We start from the raw sequence: 11183 nt of genomic DNA, 5'->3' as shown, positions 1-11183 counted from the left end.
TTGAAAGAGAATCGAGAATGAATGCCATCATGAAAAGCGAAATGTATAGTTAAGCACAATGGGTCCTCGGAAAACGGTACGGCGTGGAAGATGAAGGGGATGCAGCGAGTTTCACTCGTGTTCGCACTTTATATGCCGGTTCACGCGTGCAAACAATCAGCATACGGCTCTTTCTCTTTCTCTCTCTCTCTCTCTCTCTCTCTCTCTCTATGCGCTCGCTCGTTGCACGTCGTCGACGCGGAAAGACGTTGCGGGCGAAGTGAGAATGTAAATCAGATGACGCGCGGAGTCGCGGAGTTACACGACTCAAGCAGTATGAAAGGAACACACCGTCTTTAACACACCGTAACGCAGACAGACGTTTCGCCGACAGCACAGTTCAAAATTTCTTTCCGTTTATCTTGCAATAAAATCTCGCGATATTCCTTAGATATTCGTTCTTCGTTCTTTCTTCGATATTTTCAAATCGCGAATGTGTGCGCGCGCGCGCGCGCGCGCGCGACTTGAGAAAGATTTCGCACGACGAGTATTGAACGATGTCCTGCTACAACATTATTCGGTAATGTATAAAGGAGAAGGGTGGGAGGTTTGAATCCGTTTTGATTGATATAAAATTTGCATCGGAATCCATACATTGGTATGTCTCGCCACGACGTTATTGCAGGGCGAAAATAGTGCGTCGGACGATTCGTTCGGTCGTCGGACCCGCGATCGAATCTCGCGAACGTCACGGCGATCGGAAAACGCGATTGAAAATATTTACGAGGATATGGGTGTCAGGGCGCATCATCGTCCGTTTCCCCGCGGTATTCGAGACAGGTATATCCGTTCCGAAAGCCTTTTGCGTCTGACCGGGTTCGATTGATCGTTCTACCTCCGGCTGGTATATATTTGAACACACAATGCGGCTCGACTTTAATATATCGCCGATATTACCGGCTTGCGGAAACGCGCTGAGAAGGAGTAACGTGGAAGCGGGATTCAGGGAACGAACACGCGGTAAAAGAGAGAAAAGGAGAAAAAGGAAAATAAAAACAAAGAGAGAGAGAGAGAGAGAGGGGGGGGGAGAAGTACGTGAAAGAGCTTGTGGAAGTTCACACAGGTTTTGAGAGGAAACGGTATTTCATAAAATCAACAGATAAAGCGACGATATAATAATATCGATGAACACGACTGGCTTTTTGAAGCTCCCAATTTCGCTAACTGGCTCACCCCGCGCGAATTGCAAACTGTCGTTAAACGACATCGGTTATTTGCATTTTCAACTGCTCGTATCACTCATATACTCATTACGTAATACGTGGCATGCGAAAAATTGTTTTCAATCGCTGAAAAGGCGGAGGAGAGCGTACTACAAAATGTAAATAACCAATTAAAACGGCGGAGCTGCATTTAAATGAAGTCAGGGCATGCGAAGCTTGGCCGAGGGGCAAGCTTAAGGATTACTCGTCTTTAAATTATTTTCCGTACCGATTCCTCGTCTCTCCCGGTAATCGCGAGCCAGCTGCAGCGTGCATGAATAAATTAAGATACTCGGTGCAGCTTTAGCGAGGAGAGGAAACTGCGCCTTCAAAGAAAAGTTACCTCATCGGTCGCCGTGGACGATGGAGATAACATTACGGATCGCTGCACGTGTTGAAGCGAGATAAATTATTTATGAATTTTTTCCAACTTTTATTTACATTCAAAAGAAGGAAAGAAAAAAACGAAAAAAGAACTCGATTATCTAACAATATTTTTTTTAATCGGTCATTCATCGGTCACCCGTCCCCTTATTGCCGAGCTCGCGGTTTGATTAATTCCCCGGTGCGGAAAACCATTTTCCCATTCATTCCCGAAACGTCGTCCATCCCTTTTTTTCCGCGTCCGTCCTGTGCGTCTATTCAGGCGCAAAGAACCGCCGCGACACGGGGTTGATTTCAATTAAGCACGCTAACTCCACCGAGACACCCTTTTTTTTCCCCTCAGCCGCCGCGCCATGTCGCCAATGCTTGCATTCAGCGCGCTGAAAGAAGTCTACTTGCGGCGATGTCGGCGCAAAAATTTCACCCCGCTTATTTTCCCCGCTGACGGAAACACAGGACGCCGGGATGTCAGGCAACGAGATGATGAAACATAACCGAAAACATTCGCAGCCATCGCACTCTCCATCGAGAGACATTAATATTATGAGAGACCAAAACAATTTTAAATTAAAAACAATTTTAAATTGAAAACCGTCTTGTCTCTAAATACGCAGCGGACATATGTATCTTGTAGATTTTATAGAATACATTGTTAACAGATACATCAGTTTTCGGTTGACAATCCGGCGTCCACCGCGACTTCCGAGTTATAACATTGTCAAGAAACGTATACCAATCCTCAACGGAAGAATTACACGGTCCGGCGATATGTACGAACGTATGTATAGACGTATACAAACGTATGTATCCATCTTGAAACGTAGAGACGGAAAAGATGTCCCTAGGCAGAAGGAAGATTTCATGTCGTTTCAACGATGCCAATATTATCCTCGAGTCTCTTCAAGAACGAGTCTTTCGCGACATACGCGCTTCGTTCTGCTGGAAAAATATTTATTCGACCACGATGGAAAGGAGAAGTCTCCCTATACTTATGACAGACGCACAGAGTACAAGCCGTGTTCCGTGGCTATATGTGCGTGCATCGGCGGTCCCTTTTGGGTTTCGCCGGGGACGAGAAATCTCAATCCGCTTGGAGCAACGAGAGAACATGGGCTCGGGGGTCCGAGAATGACGCTAGGAATGAGGTAAAATATGAAATGTACGTTTCAACATAAACATCTGATTTCGTGGAGCGCTTTTTGTGAGCAAATTGTGCGACTGGTACCTTGGAAAAGGAATGTAACTCGCACAAGGGCGCGTGTGTATGCGAGTCTCATCTCGCTTGTACAATATTGTATATATGTATATACATATTGCTTATTTGCTACAATAACGACAGCTCTCTCTCTCAAAAAACAAAAAGAATAAGTTATTTTTGAGTTATTAAAATTTCGTCATTTTAATTTAAAAATGCAATCTAGTTATAATAACTGATTGTAGAGAAATAAAAGTATGGTCTTTTATAATATATTTTTCATTTTTTCTTTATGTTTTCATTCTTTCTTGCAATAAAAAAAAATGACAATTTTTGTATTATGTCGTTGTTAGAGCAAATGAGCAAATGAGCGATATACAATAGACGCATATAAACGCGAAGAAGTTGAATGCATCGTACATACGTGCGAGCGTATAACGTAATTCCATAGGCGTCGAGATTGCGTTCAAATTTGAAAGTACATGTAATGTCCCCCACACGGAAAGAACGATTTTGCTAAAGAATGAAAAAAAAATTTAACTGGAAGATTTGAATACAATTTTGTTGAACATTTTATCAAAATAATTATGTAAGACGCTCGAGTTGATTGTTAAAATATTACAATTTTGTGTAGCATTGCTCATCATGTTTGAATTCTCCACCTACGATAATTATTTTAATGATCCTACAAAATTATTTTCAGAGCTGCGTCTAGCTAAATTTTTAAATATTTAAAAATTTAGTTAAAGACAGTAAAATTGTTTTTTCCGTAGAATTATTTCCTTATAATGCAATTTCCAATGCTCTTTGTCGAAGAATAACGGCAAAATGGCAATAGGAATTTCCATTCGTTAAATATTTTCCTTCGTAAGAGATTTTAATGACTTTAAAGGGACCGTTTACAAAGTGTCATTAAGATTCTTATCAAATTTGGTCTGAAAACATATTCCACGTTACTCATTGGATGAAACAATTTTCCGTTTTAATGAAATTTCTTATCGTTTTATCGTCAAGCGACTGGACAATTTTCGAATGAAACACTTGGCACCTATGTCCGACACGAAGTTCCATTTCGCGTACATGTGTAGCTGGCAAAGGACGAAATAAATCGGCAGGCTGCAGCCATGGTCGATTTGATTTCGATCCTGAAACGCGAGAGCACATCCGAGGCTCGCGTTAATTACCAGCAATTTCGGCATTTCGCTGCTCTTTAAACACTGCCTTGGGAATTAAGCGCGGTGCTATATTGTCGATAGAGAGAGAATGAGCAGCATACGAGAGAGAGAGAGAGAGAGAGAAAGAGAGAGGGGAGGGGGGAGAGGGGGAGATAGAGACGCTCGTTTCTTGCAGCAACGTTTACAATTTATAATCCTATTATAGGATTTGGGATACTCACCGGTGTACGTCACTCCAAGTCGACGAAGCGAAAGCCTCTCTCAAAAGGTATCCGAGTTCTTAAACACAAAAAGAAAAGGAACTTGAGTACGTAAGTAAAGCGATCACTCGAGCATTAATTATGGTCACGTTAATAACGCGACTTATAATTACGTTATTGTGGCTCAAGTAGAGATACTTATCGAAAACATATTATATTAAAGCGTACACAGTAAAATTATTTTCTATTTGTGTTAAAATCAATTCTTATTAAAATTTTTGTGTTAAATTTTTAACATATTCGAATATTCGTTAATTTAACATAATCTAATTGCTTTATTTAAGTATTTTATGCTATATTGATATTTTCAATATTTGTTAAAATAAGACAATTTATAAATAGATGAACAATTAACGTAAAAGTATTGATTTTTAAAACATAAATATTAAGATAAATTAATAAAATGTCTAATTAACTTAATATATCATAAATGTTGATTTTACTAAACAATTAATTAATAATATATTATTATTAATTTAATAAATGTTAATTTAATATATTATAATATAAATGTTAGTTTAATCTATTATAAATGTTAATTTATTATAAACTGAAGAAATATACTTCCACAATTTGCTTACAAATTGTGAGTATTATATTTTTTGAGTCAATTATACGTAATATTTGTGTTATTTCCTAACATATTCATCTTATGTTAATCCACAAAAATTTTAATGAACCGTTTGAGAGATACGTGAAATGTGTTTAACACATTTTTGAACTATGACTTATATTCAACAATATATAAGCGATATTTGAAAAAATATTTAAATTAAATATACAAAAAATATATTCCATCACAATAAGACCAATAGTAAGTGCAACGTTAGTTACAGCAACGGTCTCGTGATATATCGAGAATAATATCCGTATAAAATTGATCATTTCCACAGAAAGTATATCATTAATGTCTTCACACGCGCGAGAAAAGAGTGGCAGGGCGTTAATTGATTTTTTATTCGACAAAGCTGCCAGGAGCACTTCAACGTCCCGTAGACGGAAAACGAGCAGCTCGCGATGGAAATCCTCGTGAAAATAGCGTATCCAGTAACTGTTTTCGAGGATCTGAAATCCTCTCAGCGGAAATCTTTCTTCACTGGAATATTTAGCGGCCGAGCGAATCGCAACGGACGCAACGAAAATGCACGGGGAAAATCGCTCCTTCCGTCGGGCGGCAGTTTGAAAGTTCCTCGGAAAACACTTTAATTTCGCGTGAAATAAAACAGCGTCGTTGTTTTATCAAAACTTGAGCGTCTATTTCACGTGGAGGCTGCATCAATGTTTTCTCAATCGAAAGAGACTCTTTTTCTCAAATTATGAACAACCGGCATGTGTACAAACGTCTAATTTTATTGACAAAAGGTAGAAAGCATCTCACTACAGCGTTCACGCAAACGATAACTCATGCTCGAACGTAATGCCGTTCATTTTAACGAAGTTGCGGACAAACCGAAACGCGAAAGTTCCGGCAAAATTAATTTTCTCATACGACCCTTGTAGTCCCAAAACGGAGATCGCAAGAACTCGGTGCAACTAAACGCGAGGCGCACGTGCAATTCATTTCGCTCATTCATTATAGATTTTAATACCACTCGCGTTGGGATCCCATCATAAATTAAATTCTGACAGACGAAACTCCGACGGTATAGCCGAATCTGCGGAATACGATGCGATCTAGCGGAAACACGAAGATCATAATTTTTGGAATCCTCCGATTTCCCAAGTATGATACGCGCTTTATAGTCAATGGGCTAATTTTAATTTTGCTAATTTTAATTTTCTCTCATTTTAATTCCGCGCAACGAACTGAATTTTAATGAATTGCAGAGTAAGCGCGGGAGCGCACATTTCATACAAGCACAATATTTAGAATATTTTCTCTATTCAAATATTACAATTTAAACGCATGCAAAATGACGCGCAACAAAAGCAGAATGTATTCTAATGCACGTGATATCTGTAATGCAATATGTACGTAAAATTTGTGACACGCAGAGTGTAGTATAACTATGGCATTTATTAAAATTATATTAAATAACATAATGAAACAACAATGTAATTGCTCCATACGATATTACGAGCAAGTTTCAAACACGATTGCAAGAGATGAGAGCGCGAATTGCGGAATGGTAAATATTAGGAATTACGCCAATGCGGATTCACCAACGAGCTCGGTGTGTGTTCGTGTGACTGTGACGTTCACACACACACACACACTTCCGACATCCCAGAACATATCCCAGGAGTGCACGCGAGGAGAAGCCATTAAGTGGCACCAACCAGTTTTCCCGTCGTTTCTTCGCGATACCACCGGCTGGCAATATATTTTCCCTCCCTTTTAATTACACGCATTACTTACGCTCGTTAATTAGCCTCTAGCCGAGGATCAGAAAGCCGGGAGGGTGAGTGCCAGACATCGGATGCAAGCATTTGCGTCAAGTGCTACGCGCTCCGTTTTCCCCTTCCCATCTCTTTGCGAGGAGAAACCTTTTTCTTCCCCCGATTATAATGTCGATCTCACGGTCTTTCTATTAAATTAAAAGAACTTGTAATTTATTTCCAATTGGAGAAATAAAATAATTATTGCAATTGTACGTGAAAATTAAGTAACTATAAGGGAAAATTTATTGGCCTCTCGATTAAGTAACTTATGCAACATGAAATTCGCTCAATCAATTAATAGCTACTACCAGCTTATTTATTTTCAATTATATAAAGGGAGATTTATTAACTCTGATATCAATAGTAGCAAAATTTAGAATGCTGCTTAATTGTGCTCTACAATTAATCACCTTAACGCTAGAAAATTTTGAAATCCTCGTCGATATTATCTATACATATATGTGTGTGTGTGTGTGTGTGTGTGTGTGTGTGTACACACACAAAAAAATGAATTCTTAAAGAAATGCATAAATGCTTTAATCCAAGAATATTTTATGCTTAGAACAGCGCCAAGAATAAACAATTTTACGATTAACAATAAATTATTCGTAAAATAAAATAAATTTTATTCTTAGTTCAAAACAAATTTTATTTCAATAAAAGAATAAAGTTGCACTCGTTCAACATTAAATATGCTTATATTAGCATTATTTTTTTCTTCAGTGATACCTATTGTCAACTTACTTCAAACTCCCAGTATGCTTTTTAGTAACATCAAGATGACAGAAACCAATACTGCAATAAGTGACGATAGCTTTGTAAACGAAGTGATTACACACACATTTATAGAGCATGCCTCTTAATATGCACGGAGTACAAGCTCCCAAGGAAAAACTGAATCAAACTTGGATTATATCCTCTACTAATGTAGCTCAAAAGCAAGTGAAATGCTGAGACCGTTCTACCAACCTCCGTTAGTCGTATTGCAAATAAGGATACAATCAGACAACCTCGTCACAATGGTAGAGATTGGCTGCATATACAGGCGGATCCGCCACAACGGATTCATTGCTCATCTCATCCTTTTAATTGTGGATCCGCGAATCTGCTGCGGAAAATCTGCTCACGTGTATAGGCGCCTCTTCATCACGTCTCAGTGACAAAGTCGGTCGGCTGTTCGCGCATCCCCATTTGCAATATAACTGACAGAGACATTAGGACGAGCTGAATATTTCATCCATCCTTAAAGATTGAACCACATTTAGAGATATGTTCCACGAATGCAACAGTTCACTCACAAAACCACCATCAATCATCATTCGCTACACCCATGCACTTCCGACATCTTGATATTACTGATACACACTGTTGCCGCCTGCCGGCGAATTTTCAAATTTGTAATTCTTAATCCAAGAATAAATAGTTTGTAAATAATGCGATTGAGTTTGTTAGAATCGTATAATAATTTTAGAAATAAGAATACAATTTTAAGAATAAAGTACACTTTGCTTAAATCTATTTATCATTGATGCCAGTGAACATTTATAATTGAAGAGAGCATTTTATATTTAAATAAAAGTAAATAGCATTCAAGAATAAAAATATACGAATCAGGAATCCATTTTTCTCTGTATATAGTACTATTTTTCCCCCAACTTTTCTCATACTCAAGAAAGCCGACTTCTTCCCCGCTTTAAAACGTAAAGAAAACGACGCTACCTCCGAGGAAGTAGACGACAACGAGGACGAAGAATAAGATCGGTAAATCGTCGGCGGAAAATCAGTCCTCAGTGATTTTTATACGGCGACATTTCGCGATGTATCCCTATGATATGCCGAGGGCTAAGTTGAAAAGGAATAAGAGGAAAGCGCAAGTTCTTCTCTCTATTTGCATCGAAGCTTGCTGCTCTCCTTTCTTCGCGGTCTCAATTATCGATGCGCCATCGTCGGCTGCCTTTTCCAATTTGCCGAATGGCACTCCAACAGTTGCTGAATATAGTGAACTACATATAAAAATGGGATATAGATATCGCATCTAAATACATTTCAAAATCATCCAATTCATTGAACGTCAAGCGTTTCGATTTGCAGACGAATCGTGTGACACGTTTTTTTTTTTTGTGTAACATGACGTTTGGCGAAACTATAGAATCAGGTAGACTCGGGTAAGTACAGAAGCACTTTCCATGTTTTCCTACATTTCCGGTCCGCGATACTACGCGATGCGACATACAAAGAAGTGGCAAACTAATAACGGACACGTTATCCTCTTTTGAAATATCTTTCATTGAAGTATCGTCTCCATATAGTGATCTACAACTCTCTCCTGACATCGCGACTGCTCATATCGAGAGGATGCCTCATGAAGACACATGCACCGAGCTGCCGGGAAATACAGAGTAACGGATCCGTGCTAATAATTTTACAAGTTGGTCGATAAATTTCTGGTAAGGAGGTACGAGACCGTACCATGAAAATCGTAAGCGTAGAAACGCGGGGATTTGATCGTATATCACAACGGTGCGCTAGGGGAAAAAACTTTACCACCCATCGCTAGGAAATATAGCACCCCACGGTATAGGAAGGATCCTGTAGTGTGCACCGCCCGCTGCTGTCTTATACGTGAATATAACTACTGGTTATATAGTACAAGTGACTACGATAAAATATAAGCAGAGCTGGACTGTTATTTCGACATTTCGGACAGAACGAAATATTGTAATATATCACTTTATGCGCGCGCGCGTGCTTTATAGACTTTTTGCGGAAATGTCATATTTTTAGATACAATCAAAATTTTTCTCTTTCTAGTCTATTATTTTTCGTTATAAAGTCAAAACCAAGTAAAAAATACGAACAAACGTGGATGAGCAAATTTTGTTAAGAGACACGGACAATATTGCGAGTACGAATCCAAATGTATGTCGATGTGAATACACCAAAGGAATAAAACTTGTTACGCTCGTTTGCATCATTAATGTTCATTCATGATCATTCGTCCCTACTTGATCCGGATTCGTCTCTCTCTTAAAGTATATAAACTTGAGAAAATTTTATTTTTTCTTTTAATGATATTAAATAGATTCAAATGCATCAAATTATTTTCGAGAGGGTCTGTCGCAAAAAATTCTTAAGCTTATTAAAAACTTAACAAAAAAGAAACATAACCCTCGAGTCCTCGACTACAGCAACGAATCATTTGGATCCGAAACGATAATTTTAGATGATTGGTACAATTTCTAAATTGTTTCAATCGCCATAAGGCGAAGGCATTTACTTGCATTTTGTATTTTAAATAGGGCGCTTTAAAACTTAGATGTAACTTTTTTTAATCTCAACTGAGGCAATATTTTTCGCAATAAATTATTTTACTAAAAATAATTTAAGACGCTTATAATAGTATAAAATATTAATATCCTTCTATGATGGTTATTAAAAGGATTATCATAGAAGGATATTAAATTCACCTTAAAATACTTAAGCACTAAGATCCGCTTCAACCGACATTATTTCTCTTAACCCCTTCAGACCTGATTTTATTGGAATCGTAAAAAAGTTTTTTTTATTCAACTCAAGGGCACTTTTTAATAAGTAATAAATAAAGATAATTAACTTTTTCCAAAATTTTACCATTTCTTCAACATATACGTTATTATATACATTTGATATCGGATAATGTCGATAGAATTAAATAATTTTAACGGATAATGTCTTTAAATTTGATGTACATTATAATGTACGCAGAGTCTGAAGGGATTATGAAATGATTTAGAGATACACTCGTCGAATACGAATTATAATTTGCTTTTTTTTTTTTTAAACTTAACTTGAGGTTAATCGAGGAGTTAACAAAGAACCATTGCGAATGTCTCTTTGGAGAAGTTACTTCGCTTTTACTCGTGTGACCCATTATACCATCAGTTACACCATCAGATTGAACTGCGCCTTTCAAAGAGGTCCGACGAATATAGAAGTGTGTCATCCAGTTATGACAACGACGTCGCGTGGCGTACTTTTACCAATGACTCGTTTCACTTTCGCACAAGATCTACCCGTCAGGGTCATTCGCGGTGCTTTTCCGCGATGCGAGTCGAGTTCGCTTGCTTTCTCTCTCCGTGAACTTGAAATCGAACTATACACGCTTACGCAGCCAAGCGGTTACGCAATTCGTCGTAATCCCCGGCGCGTCGATTATCTGCGACACCACAGCATCAGGATGAAGCTACTGGAAATGCTGACAGCTCTTTACCAATCAACCTTCAGCAATGTAAACTTTCCTCCTTATTTCATTGTGAGTTTTATAACATTTTCATGCTTTCATGTTTTTATTAAATCTTAAATAACTTTTCCCATTGCCTATAACTTTTTTTTATTAATAAAGATACGTACATTTGCTTAGTCAAGTACCACTATATTCCTTAATGTGTCTGGCGTTTCGATTAAATAAACTTTCCTACAGTACATTTATTGATATAAAAGTAATCTTTATAAACAATCCAATTGGATGAATTATCATATTGCAGTTGCATTTATTTATGGGTTACAC

At 38.0% G+C, this 11183-nt stretch overlaps 1 protein-coding gene across 8 annotated transcripts in view; it reads right to left on the bottom strand.

Annotated features, from left to right (window-relative positions):
* Positions 1-11183, bottom strand: part of LOC108756801 (protein turtle-like) — a 264529-nt gene that overhangs the window by 211835 nt on the left and 41511 nt on the right. For all 8 annotated transcript variants that reach the window (XM_018500862.1, XM_018500859.1, XM_018500863.1 and 5 more), the window contains exon 2: positions 4217-4274. The gene's annotated coding sequence lies outside the window, so the exon portion shown is untranslated. The remainder of the gene's footprint in view (positions 1-4216; positions 4275-11183) is intronic.

Source organism: Trachymyrmex septentrionalis, unplaced genomic scaffold, assembly GCF_001594115.1.
Source record: "Trachymyrmex septentrionalis isolate Tsep2-gDNA-1 unplaced genomic scaffold, Tsep1.0 scaffold13, whole genome shotgun sequence".
Taxonomy (NCBI): Eukaryota; Metazoa; Arthropoda; class Insecta; order Hymenoptera; family Formicidae; genus Trachymyrmex; species Trachymyrmex septentrionalis.
The sequence above is the reverse complement of the archived record's forward strand: the minus strand, read 5'-3'. Positions and strand labels throughout refer to the sequence as shown.